The 12800-nt window shown below is 31.0% G+C and overlaps 1 long non-coding RNA gene across 1 annotated transcript; it reads left to right on the plus strand.

Moving 5' to 3' along the window:
• The first annotated feature begins 259 nt into the window (after positions 1-259).
• LOC127727087 (uncharacterized) lies at positions 260-2231 on the plus strand. The gene is made up of 3 exons (XR_007993772.1): positions 260-287; positions 702-771; positions 2106-2231. It is a non-coding gene; the product is annotated as an uncharacterized LOC127727087 (long non-coding RNA).
• Positions 2232-12800: the final 10569 nt, after the last annotated feature.

Raw genomic sequence — 12800 nt, forward strand, 5'->3', positions numbered from 1 at the left:
TGTTCTTTAGTCACCTGAAGTGGCATTCTATAAACTAAAATCAGCGAATTATCTCTCTTATTTTTATTAAAAATATCTGCGAATGATATATTTTTTTGGAATTGGTGTAAAGTAAGTTATACAATGGAACTTAAAGTGTCCTTTTGAAAACTGAATATTGTTTATTAGATCCTTTCTCTAAAATTTGTATACCATGTCTTTTAGCGTCAGTTTCATCTTGAATACAGTTTCTCAAATTTACAGGTCATTCAAACCATAAAAATGAAAACAGCTGTTAATTTAAAATTGTAAGTTGGTAATTTTTTTTCGTTTTTGTTTGAAGTATATTTATTTATTAACATTTTGTTTATAACTCGATGATATATTTATCTACACATCAACGGCGTATGTCAATAAATACATAATTTAGTTGAAAACAATCAATCCTGCATTAAAGTACAAAGATCATTTGTAAATTGCATGTACAGAAGGTTAAAGTGGCTTAAATTCAATATGTGCACTCTTAGATCGATTCAAATTATTTTTTGTTAGGGATACATCACAGTAAGGTTTAGAAATGTGTAGTTCAAAAGTCGCAATGATCATACATTACAAGCAAAGTTATTTTTTAGCTATTGTGTCAATCTGTAAGTGAATTACATTTTGAAAATATTGATAAGCATAACAGGTTTTATTATTTTATGATCAACTGTCTTTTGTAGTGAGAAAATGTATAGATGGATAGTTTTATCGTACATTGTGTTGAGTGCCAGTATGTTTGAAGCATCCAAGGTAATGATTTTTTGGTATTGTAGTTAAATGTAAAAATAACCAGGATAACATAAACAATCTTTTATGGTAATATTTAGCACAAAATGTCGTCATTCACTTCAAAAGTTAACCAAAACCTTTAAACAGACGTTTTCAGTTCATTAAAGCTGGTATTTTTTTTTTTGAATTAACATTGATTCACTCATAGGATCTTTGCATTGGAAATAAACACATTTATCGCTATGTTACGAAGTTTTCCTTTGATCTTACTTACTGATAATTTCTTTTCTCATCACAGTAGATTGATATGAAAATTTATAACTAGAAACAAAGGGCGCACGTGCCGTTGTCAATAAAAACATCAACTTCGTCATAGGCAAAATAGCGATACCGAACCGGCTCAAGCGAGAAAATCAATCTTGTTGAACTGATCAACGATAATCTATAATTATTCTAATCAGTTGTTGGCATGATACTCTATATTCTTCTCATACATTTTACGATTTTATAACGGGATGGATCGTTACTTTTTCATACGATGAAGACATTATCTTACAATCAGTTTAATAGAGGTCTGGAGCTGGCATGTCATTAACTGCTAGTAGTACTTTGTTAATTTGTGTATCATTGTCCTTTTGTTTTGTTTCTTCTGTTTCCTATTCTGACATCAGACTTTTTTAAAACTGAGTTTTAATGTGCGTATTCTGTGTGTTTGTTTATTTTACACTAGCTACAGGTATAGGGGGAGGGTTGAAATCTAACAAAATATGTTTAACCCCCCTCCCCTGCATTTTTGCGCCTGTCACAAGTCAGGAGCCTCTTGCCTTTGTTAGTCTTGTATGTTTTTTTTTTATTTTACATCTTTTATAGGATTCGGAGTTCGTGTGACGTCCACTTTCACTGAACTAGAGCATATTTTTGTTTAGGGGCCAGCTGAAGCCGCCTCCGATTGTTCGATTTTCTTGCTGTGTTGAAGACCCATTGGTGGCTTTGACCTGTTTTCTGCTCTTTTGTCGGGATGATGTCTCTTGGACAGATTCCCAATATTCATTTCCAATTTTATATATATATATAAATTCTTGTGTGTACAAAAAAAGTAAAATCATAAAAATACTGAAAATTCAAACTGATTTGTGAGAATGAAACTGCACATGTACATCTTTTATTGTTATATTTATAAAAAAAATTAGAACATAAACTGTCATCAATCGATTTATGACTTTTGAACACCGGTATACTACTGCATGTCAAAAACTCTTTCATTTTATTTTATTACACATACATGTATACGTTTGAACACGAATGGAACACTCTGAAAAAAATGAACAGTAACTGATAAAGATGTAATTTTGAAGGTATCAGAAAACGTGTTGAAAGACAATAAAGGCGAGAAATATGACGTCATTGATGTTCAAATTGGGAACACAGATATTGCAATAATAAAGAAAGATGGTGTTATACTGGCAAACGAAATTACCAGTAAAGACAAAGTAAGATGACACTTAAGACACATTTATTGATTTATTGTTATTGTTTGTAAAATATTGTTGATGCTGTTAAGCACTTTATATTTATGACACAACTTAGAACGCATTAAATTCATATTCAATTATACCGATTTGGCTTTTTTACCTTCTCTAACAAAGAGTTCCATTTCTTTCGTTCAATTTCGATTTTCAACTGGGTATCCGACTGATAGTCAAAATGATAGCTCTTATTATACCTTAACCTTAATGTATCAAAGTGATTTATAGTTTACTACTATTTAACCATCATTTAATGTAATATTAAAACTAAGGATACGCATGCAAATGATTATATTCTCAATAATCAGTCATTTCAATTTTATGAATAAACATACGTGAACACTGTAGTTGCATATACGTACAATTCGTGTTTATTTGTTAACGAAACTGAGTTTGTTGGACGACATGGCTAACAATCCTAATTCATTAATATCTTTTAAAATTATGTTAAAAAAGGTCACTTATATCAAACATTCTTCTTCATTTTCCTTTGTTTTAGGAGTATTCAATCATCAAGAATAACAGAAACTGCAATGTTCAGTTTTATGAGGTAAATATAATTGAATGTCAACAAACGTTTTGAATGGAAATGAAACTGAGCAAACACGAATTCACATGATTAAATGCCTTTTTATTTTCTTCAAACCAGTTGGTTACAGAACTATGTGTGACAATTCTCTAACTATTCAATTGTGACATTTATATAATTGCTTTGCAACCAAAAGTTAAGTTTTTGAAAAACATAATATATATAAGAAGAAGTGGTATGAGTGCAAATGATACAACTCTCCATCCAAGTCACAATTTGTAAAGTCTTGGCTCACACTGAACAGCAAGCTATAAAGGGCCCCCCAAATTACTAGTGTAAAGCCATTCAAACAGGAAAAATGCATATGTTTTTTTGTCGTATAACAGTCCGAGGGGTGACAGGATTGATCAAATGAAACACAGATCGAAAAGATATATTTTTAAGGCAATCCTGACACCCCGAATGTGTGTTATACGACAAGAAAAACCGTAAACTATGCATTATCTAACTAATATATCGTCAGCAAATATTATTTTCTGCAAAGTATTGAAGGATTCGTGTCCTATTTTACCGACCACAATAAAGTGAGATAATCTTTTTTCAATTAGAATATACGCACCAATTCTCGCCAATGGAACATCAGTATCTTCCCTTCTATTTTTCAAAGTACATGGCTTATACATAAATGAATTTGTATTGTAGATTAATTATGAAAGTGAACTCTTTAAAACTGCTATAAAGAAGTGTACAATTCCCAAAGGCAATTTCAAAGGGAAAAGAGCCAAACAAAATCATGAGTACAGCTGTTTGTCTAATTATTATAAAAATGAATTCAGGAGAATAGAACTCTAAAACTATACAAGCAATTTAAGTTGTGATTTTAACATTGTAAATGATATTCAATGGTACATATATAGACCATCAAAATTCATTGATGCATTTTTTTCAGAATTAACAAATTATACAATTTTAGAAAAGCTGATATATATATAACATGGTGTGCTTCTTAAAATAAGGAAATTTTCTATATATATAAGATTAAATTGAACATGAAACATAAAATATCTCCATTTTTGAAAAAAAATATCACAATTTCATTGCTCTTTCATTTCATAAATTGAAATGACCATTAATATGATTTACAACGACCAGCCCTCTTCCAACCTTAGCAAAAGGTGTAACAGCACAACTTAAGAAAAATTATAACAATTATTTGAAAAAGGCTTGTCAAATTGTATTAAAGTAACTATTTTATGTATACATTGTGATTATTCAAAGACATTCTTAAGTATTTGAAAAGGTTAAAAATGTAAGCTATTTTTATTTTGCTTCAAAAAATACTAAAGGATTTTTAAGATATCACTATTCAGAGTTTGTAAAAATATCTCGCTTTTTGGCAACCATATCTTGAATAATTATCATCGACTATGAATGGAGAACATATATCCTTATGCAAACATAGAAATGTATATTTCTAGACTCTCTAAACTCTACACATTTAGTTTTCAAATAGAAAATTCTGAAATGAAAATAGAAACGCCAATTTCATATCATGCAAGACGATACTATATATATATATTAATTAACTCGTTCATTGTCTTCACAGGACACTTCAGATTCCAAAACATGCTATGAAGCTTTTGAAGATAACGAAAGCATCCCGAATGACACCAAAGCAGAAATCAAAGAAGAATGTGGAAATTTAGATATTGCTTATGTTAAGGCTGTTCAGTGTAACACAGGTATGCTTTTTTAGTTTCAATTCAATCGACAACTTTATGAAAGAGTTTCCAAAGAAATGAAGTTGTAGGATGCTCTCCTTAAATTTATACAAAATATTTGCAACAAACGTGTTGCAAACAACAAACAACCAATCAATCGTGCAGTCCCGCTAAAAAAAATGTACAAGACTCATTTAGGTTCGCCGGACTCGCTTTCGTCTACAACCGGCCTTACTGAATTCAAACTAAAGATTCATTACATGACGTCTCATGTTGAAAGTGTACATATACTTAATAAGATTTATGATAAACACATTTTTTAGATACAATGTATCAGCATAACCTTAATAAACATTTCTTTTCAAAAAAGGATAACAAAAAAACCAAACTCCTATGTAAACTGAAATAGGGGTAGTCCCTAAAACCTACAAATCAAACTTTATACTTTATCAACCAACAACACGAATATAAAACAACTGTCTTATTCCGAACTTGGTACAGGCATTTTCCAGGAGAAACTGATAGGTTAACCTGTTTTTAAAGCTAGCTAAACTTCTCACTTGTATAACGGTTGTTCATAGTTCGATTATATTGATGAAATTGAGTGAGCCACCCAAACAGATATAATTAAGGTTAATGCGAGAATTATTGGGATCAAGCAGCTTAAACTATGCAAGAATACATGTGTACCACAATTTATACAAAGGTGTCCCTCACTTTATTTTTTTCTTAATTTCGTCCGAACCTTTTTTAGTCCGAGTTTTTCTCCAGTTGAAAGATTTTTTTCATCGTGCGTTATGATTGACTACCTAAATAAAGGCAACAGTAGTATACCGCTGTTCAAAAGTCATATATCAATTGAGAGAAAACAAATGCAGTTTACAAAATAAAATCGCGGGAAACACATTAACTCTAAGAGGAAAACAACGAAACAACAGAAACACCGAAGTGCAACAGAAAACAAACGACAATGCAACATACATAGAAACGATTTATTAGATAACAACTGCCATATTCCTGACTTGGTACAGGACATTTTAAGAAAAAATGGTGGGTTGAACCTGATTTTGTGACTATCTAAACATCGCCCTTTATGGCAATGTTAAATGTACCGCTAAAATGACAACATAACATAAATGTTCAGGATCTATTTTTAGCCATTTTGCTTTTACTTGCAGAACACGGCATCCAAAAAAGGGCATGTTATTATTATTCCTACCTTGGTCAATGTTGCAGAAGGATAGGATGGTTGTACACATGTTATATCTGCCGGTACACTGTCTTAAGATGCTATTGATTTGGAAAAAAGGAGTGCTTCTTCATACATTCAGTACTTTTGTCTTATCGCAACTTTTTCTTTTTTATATCAAGATTCTTATGACACTTCTGTATGGCTTACTATGTTATATATTTGAAAATGTGTTTGTCAGTGCGTCTATCATGGCTTCATAGTTATATCGAAATGACAAATTACAGATCTAATCGCGTTTGTTTAAAATGAATAACTTTTTTTTATCACAAATGTTATAGCAAGTTTAAATCATACTGAGGAAAAGTAAAATAACAAAAATATCGAACTCCGAGGAAAATTCAAATTTCAAAATTGCTAATCAAATGATGTAGAAAATGATTGATTAAATCTGGTTTCATATCTATCGAAACCTCTCACTTGTATGACGCATTGAACCTGCTTTTATAGCTAGCTAAATCTCTCACTTATAAGACGGATGTTTAATTCAAACTATAATTGTTACCTTTTACAAATAAATATTAAACAATCATAATCTTATTCTCATTTTATTTACAAAATACAACTGGTTAGAAGGTGTACTCAAACTTGCAGAAAATGTAAAATCTGTATGAACGTTCTTTTTGCAAATTTCACGAAAAACAAAACTGTTTGAAAAGATTCTAGATCTGTATAAAGCGCAAAAAGGTCAGATCAGAGAACATCCCACCCCAAAAACAAATAAAACTTGAAATTTGAAAATCAGACATTAGTTTTTTTAGTGGATTTTCATGTGAATCACAACGAATTGAATTCATCAATGTTGTAACTGATAGCAATTTATATAAAGGAAACAGACATATTATCTCATAATGGCATCTGTTTTACAATCACCTGTAAATACATTGCACCTTTCATGCACAAACTCCCAAAATATGACAGGATAGTCAACCAGCTGAAAGTAGCCACTTAACGGAACGAAGAAGAAAACAGGTGGTATGATTGACACTGAAACAACTATCCAATAGAGGAGAAATGACGTTGATGTATAAACACGATAGGTCACCGAACAGCCTTCAATCATGAACAAAACTCATATTGTATGTTCAACTTGAATTAGCCCTGACATGACAAAATGTGAAAAAGTCAAAGGAGGAAACCAAACAGTAAAAAAAATGACATACCGCAATCATTAAATTGCTGACCCCTGATTCTGGATAGGCACATAAAGCGGGTAATGGTGGGGTTAAACGTGGTTTAGAGCCCTCAATCCTCTCACTACCATAGGACAGTAAAGAACTCACAATTACTGAAGCTTAACTAAAGCATGTTTATTACATGTATTACATCTTTGTTTATACCAATAAGAACTTATATGAATTAATATTTTATCAGCCCTGACTTCACAAATATCCTTATAAACCATAGAATAAACATAGTATAATGAAGAAACATGCTTTACTTCTTGTGAACATGTTTTAAAGGAAATAAACATCTTCTTTGTATTCCTCAAATGAATATTTAAAACACACCACTGCAATATATTGTTTTCTGGTCACCTTTTGTTTCCTACAACAAAATATAGACTATCCAACGTATGTATTTCTTTTAAACTGTATATTAGCCATTCAAATACATATAACATGGACATTTGGACACCCGTTTTGTAAAATCATATAGAAGGCTAATTTAATACACACACCAGATACAACGTTATGTATGTACAACTAAATGCCAAATTAACCGATGTTTTGATAAATGATAAGAACAAATGAAATTCTAGCACAAAATTAAATCTCTTGCATATAATCCGAAACTGAATTGAAAGATTCATCCAATGCGGTAAATTGTATTGTTCAGACAGATTGATTCAAGTCAAGTAAGACATTTTCATTCTATGTCACACTGTTCAGTAGTTTGTAGTATCAAGTATTTGTCAAGTTCGAGTTAAGACATCACACACCAGTGACGCTCAGATCAAAATAGTTATAAAGCCAAACAAGTACAAAGTTGAAGAGCACTGAGGACCTAAAATTCCCAAACGTTGTGCCAAATACGGCTAAGGTAATCTTTGCCTTGGATAAGAAAATCCTTAGTATTTTGAAAAAAAATCATACTTTTGTAAACAGGAAATTTCTAAAAATGACCATATAATGGATATTCATGTCAACACCGAAGTGCTGACTACTGGGCTGGTGATACCCTCGGGGACGAAACGTCCTCCAGCAGTGACATCGACCCAGTTGTGTAAGTAGTTATCAAAGGTACCAGGCTTATAATTTAATACGCCAGACTTGTGTTTCGTCTACATAAGTCTCATTAGTGACGCTCAGATCAAAATAGTTATAAAGCCAAACATGTACAAAGTTGAAGAGCAAAACAAATACAATCTTTCATTCATTTGGCAATGCACAACAATATTTCGGTAAAAACTGAAGCATTAAATATTGAAAGCAGGACATACCGGTACACAGTGATCGTCATTCTAAGAATCCAAATATAGAAAACCATTAAGAAATGGTGTAAAAATATGACGTTTATTTCTTCTGGTCTGTTTATATATAGAAAATGATTAAGCCAACAAAGACCTCTGATGATAAGGGTGAGTTTCATTGTTCACTATACTAACAACGATATTATATAATTGTCTAATTTGAGTGAAATAAAACGTCAATTTTGATTGGAACTAAGTTTACAAAGTAAATCATACCTTCTGTTGTTTTTGAAGATTATCAAAAGTCCCTTATCAATCTACTTGAAAAAAGGGAAAGTAAAACAAAAAAACCTAACTCCAAGGTAATTCAAAAAGGCGAAGTCAATACAAACTGACAAAATCAAACATATATAAACCACAGAAAGAGAGAAAATCTCGAAAAATTTGAAAAACCGAGTAAAGAATTGACGAAATGGAAATGTATTGTATTTTCTTGTTATAATTGACTCATTTATCATATTATCTACGATCATAGTTCATTCAATACATCAGATATAAATCGATAAAATTACTTTTAGATATTTCTCTTTTCCATAACTCGATATCTTCAAAATAGCTTGTCGTTTATTCTCTACTTTTGAGTTTGAATGTCCCTCTGGTATCTTTCGTCTCTCTTTTACAGGGGAAAGTGTGAAAAAATAATATTTTCTCAAAATCTTCTTTATACAAGAGACACAACTTCCTAAACATCCACAAGACCAGAACATATATTAAACCTAATTTGTATCTTATCATGATGTGACAATTGACAAGTATTTTGATTTAGGCATTATTGAAAACAGTGCAAAAAAATTATGACGGACGACCGGACTAACGGTTTTCTAACTAACTTACATTTCAAGTTCTGCGGTACATACGTATTGAGATGCTTGTGGTGTATATAGTAGGATAAATAATTCAAGAATTACGTCTAACGTTTACAATTCAAAGCAATAAATCTGCCATCAGCAAAAAAAAATGAATCAATGACTTGATCTTGAAGTGATGTTAATTTATTGTTGATTTTGGTAGAAAAGAAATGCTCTCATTGCACTAAAATCGATATTATATCAATTTATTTTCTAATGATTCTACTGAATTGAAGAAAAAAGTATCTTTTCGGACTATAATTTACTGCTATTGCAAACTTTATATCAAAAAGTCCCATGATCTGTTGATGCAACCAAACTTTGTGTAGGTTACTGGCATCATGTAGTCAATTCAAATCCAGATAGTTTAAAAATAAGATTTATTCATCAAGTGTTAATAATAACTCAGACTGGTATAGAACAAAAATGAAATTGCAATTTGAATAAGTTGGATTTAAACCTGTCTGGGAAAATCAAAATCATTTAGAAAAAAATCGTTTAACTTTGGCTATATATAAAAAACTGAAAAATTATTTCATAAAATTTTGGGACCATTCCATTTCAAAAAGTGTTATTGAAAAAAAGAGGAAACAAATTAAGAACCTACAAGTATTTGAAGAAGAAATTAGATATGGAGAACTTTTTAAAATTAGATATAGACAGAGCTGATATTTCAAACTTTGTAAGAATCAGGATAAGTAATAGTACCCTTATGATTGAAAGAGGTAGACATAAAAATATTGATTAAGAAAACAGATTATGCCCGCTTTGTAAATTTGAAGTTGAAGATGAATTACACTTTACCATAAAATGTACCAAACTCAATGATTTGAGGAATAATTTTTTTCAAAATATTTCAGATATTTTACCATTTTCAATAATCTTTCGGACATTGAAAAATTCTATCTCATTTTTCGAAGTAATGATTATGATGTCAGTAAATGTCGCATAAAAGTATTAATGAGATGTACAAGTTCAGACGTTAACTAACTTAAGTTATTTTATGTTATATGTTATATAAATTGTATTACTAGCACATAAAACTGAACTTCCTCAGTCAAACAGTATCACTCTTTATATTTTTTTTTATGTTCTGTATTGATATATAATTGATTGTAATGATTTATGTTTGTTCTTTGTTTGTGTGTTGATGACAATCCAGATTTTGGATTTTATATCAATAAAATCTTTGACTAAAAAAAAATCTTTGACTTATAAGCATATCACGGAATTGCACAAAATTGCAGTACGAAATCGACATAATTAGTTTGACAACAGCAAATGATTATAACAGCAAAAGTATCATAAAACGACAGTTTTTATTCAGTTTTCAAGAAGAAAACAGCCATAACATACGTTTTCAGTTAATTATTACAACAAAATAAAGAGAAAAAGGTAAATACTACTTCCCATCTCAGTTGTTCTGTTCCTCAAAAATGATATCTCAACACTCGTGTCAGGTTCAGCAGGTTAATATTATAATTACAGTAAGTCTACAATAGTAAATCATCGGTCAAATATGTTGCATATAATTGTAAACGTTTTGTAGAAAAAGAAATCTCCTTTTGATTCTTTTCAAACTTTCTAGTGCATGGTGTTTTAAAAAACTGTCAAAGAAAGAGTTAAACCAATTAAAATTTTCAAAACCTTATTACGCACTGCAAATACATTAAGACGGATTCTCCAACACAGGAATAAAAAAGCAGTTACATTTTTGAAAACCCATTACATCAGTAACATACTGCTTCATCTATAAATGAGTTTGCGAATTAACTTGATAAATAAAGGCAACAGCAGTATACCGCTGTTCAATAGTCATCATAGGATCAAGCAAAAACAAATTCGGGTAACAAACTTAAACCGAAGGAAACACACCAACTATAAGAGAAAAAACAACGGAACAACAGATACACTGAATTACAACTAAAGCAAACGACAACACACATAGAAACGGACTGTCTGATAACAGCTTCCATATTCCTGACTTTTTACAGGATATTTTAAGATAAAGCTGTTGGTTGAACCTGGTTTTGTGGCTAGCCAAACCTCCCATTAATATAAAAATGTTAGAAATACCGTTAAAATGACAATACTACGTGACAGGAATACAGTACAAAAAAACGCAAGAACACTCAGCACAGAGAAATACATAAATAAATAAAATAATAGTACATTACTATTGTATACATTACTAAGCATGTAAACCGCAGAAATACAATGGACACCTCCCATGAATTTACTACAGGACAGGACACCAGGACACCATACACGAAATATTAACTGCGAGTCACATGAATGGATCAACGTCACAAAAAGTGACGTATTTTATGTGATGTTTTTATAATCATAGGTAATTTCTAAAAACTATATAGATTTGTTTTATTTATAGACACGTACAAGAATATTAAATTGGAATTGAGTTTTTAATGATGTTATTTTATTTCTTTTATAACCATGACAAGAATATTAAAATGGAATTGTATTTGTAATGGTGATATTAATTATATTTTCTAACCATGTCGGTTTTTCTTCTAAACCAAAACTGTGTATAAACAATCAAATTATGTGCATATAGTTTCTATTAACTTAAAAATCACATATAAATGAATCAGCTGATCTTAACGTTTACATACATATAGAAAATGAAAATAAATAACTGTAATATAAGGCAAGGTCGTGTAAGACCTAACAATAAACACACATGAAAACAAACAACATAAAACAAAAACCCTGTAGACGAACCACGAGTAACTCGACAATACTGACAATTAAGACATATATGAAATATACCTAATTCATACAACAAACGAAATAAACAGACAACAACTCAGCACAAAATGACCCACGGGACCTACACGTATAAGACAGTAACAACAAAATGCTCAATATTGAACCTCGTTTTTAAGAAAAGACATAACAAAATATCCAACTGGACTGAGAAAATAAACATAACTAAATACATGTATGTTGAATATATAAATACCGAGACACGTCGTATAGCAACGGAATCCACACGTGGCAAAACAGTCATATTCAGGAATAGGTAACGTTCGGTACTAAGAAGACTAGACGACGTAGATGCTAAACAACAATCTAAGATTTGGTAAAAATGTCGTTAGTTAGTTTAGACACAGACACATCATGGTTCATAAAAGTTTTTTAATCTTTCCTTGTTCCTGCGCAAGGAGCACACTTCTGTATATGAAGTCCGTATAGTGTTAACATGCACGAGCATAACGTATCAATTGAGATATGTAAACACCAATAGACGGAGCATAGGGTGTGCCACATCTGTGAAATGGAAAATTGATAATTGGGAATTTGAAATCATCCCGTTTGTCATAGATTTTAGTGTAAGTCGTCCATCTGTGTCAATATTGAGGAAAAAATCAAGGTATGAAGCAGTCCTTCGAGTATCAGTAGTATCCTTAATTTCATGTTCACTTGGATATATGAAATGCAAGTACTGGCTGAAATACGGGTTATTTAGTGATACGACATCATCAATATATCTGAAAGTAGAATTAAAGAATTTGGCAAGGTGCTTTTTCTTTTTGTCTTTCAGAAGGTTCTGAATGAATTCTGCTTCATACGAGTACAATAAACAAAACGGCCAGTAGGGGTGCACAATTAATACACATTGGAATACCGACTGTTTGTTGAAATATCAATCCTCCGAACTCAACAAATATATTGTCGATCAA

The sequence above is a fragment of the Mytilus californianus genome, unplaced genomic scaffold (genome assembly GCF_021869535.1).
Source record: "Mytilus californianus isolate M0D057914Y unplaced genomic scaffold, xbMytCali1.0.p SCAF_19, whole genome shotgun sequence".
Lineage (NCBI taxonomy): Eukaryota > Metazoa > Mollusca > Bivalvia > Mytilida > Mytilidae > Mytilus > Mytilus californianus.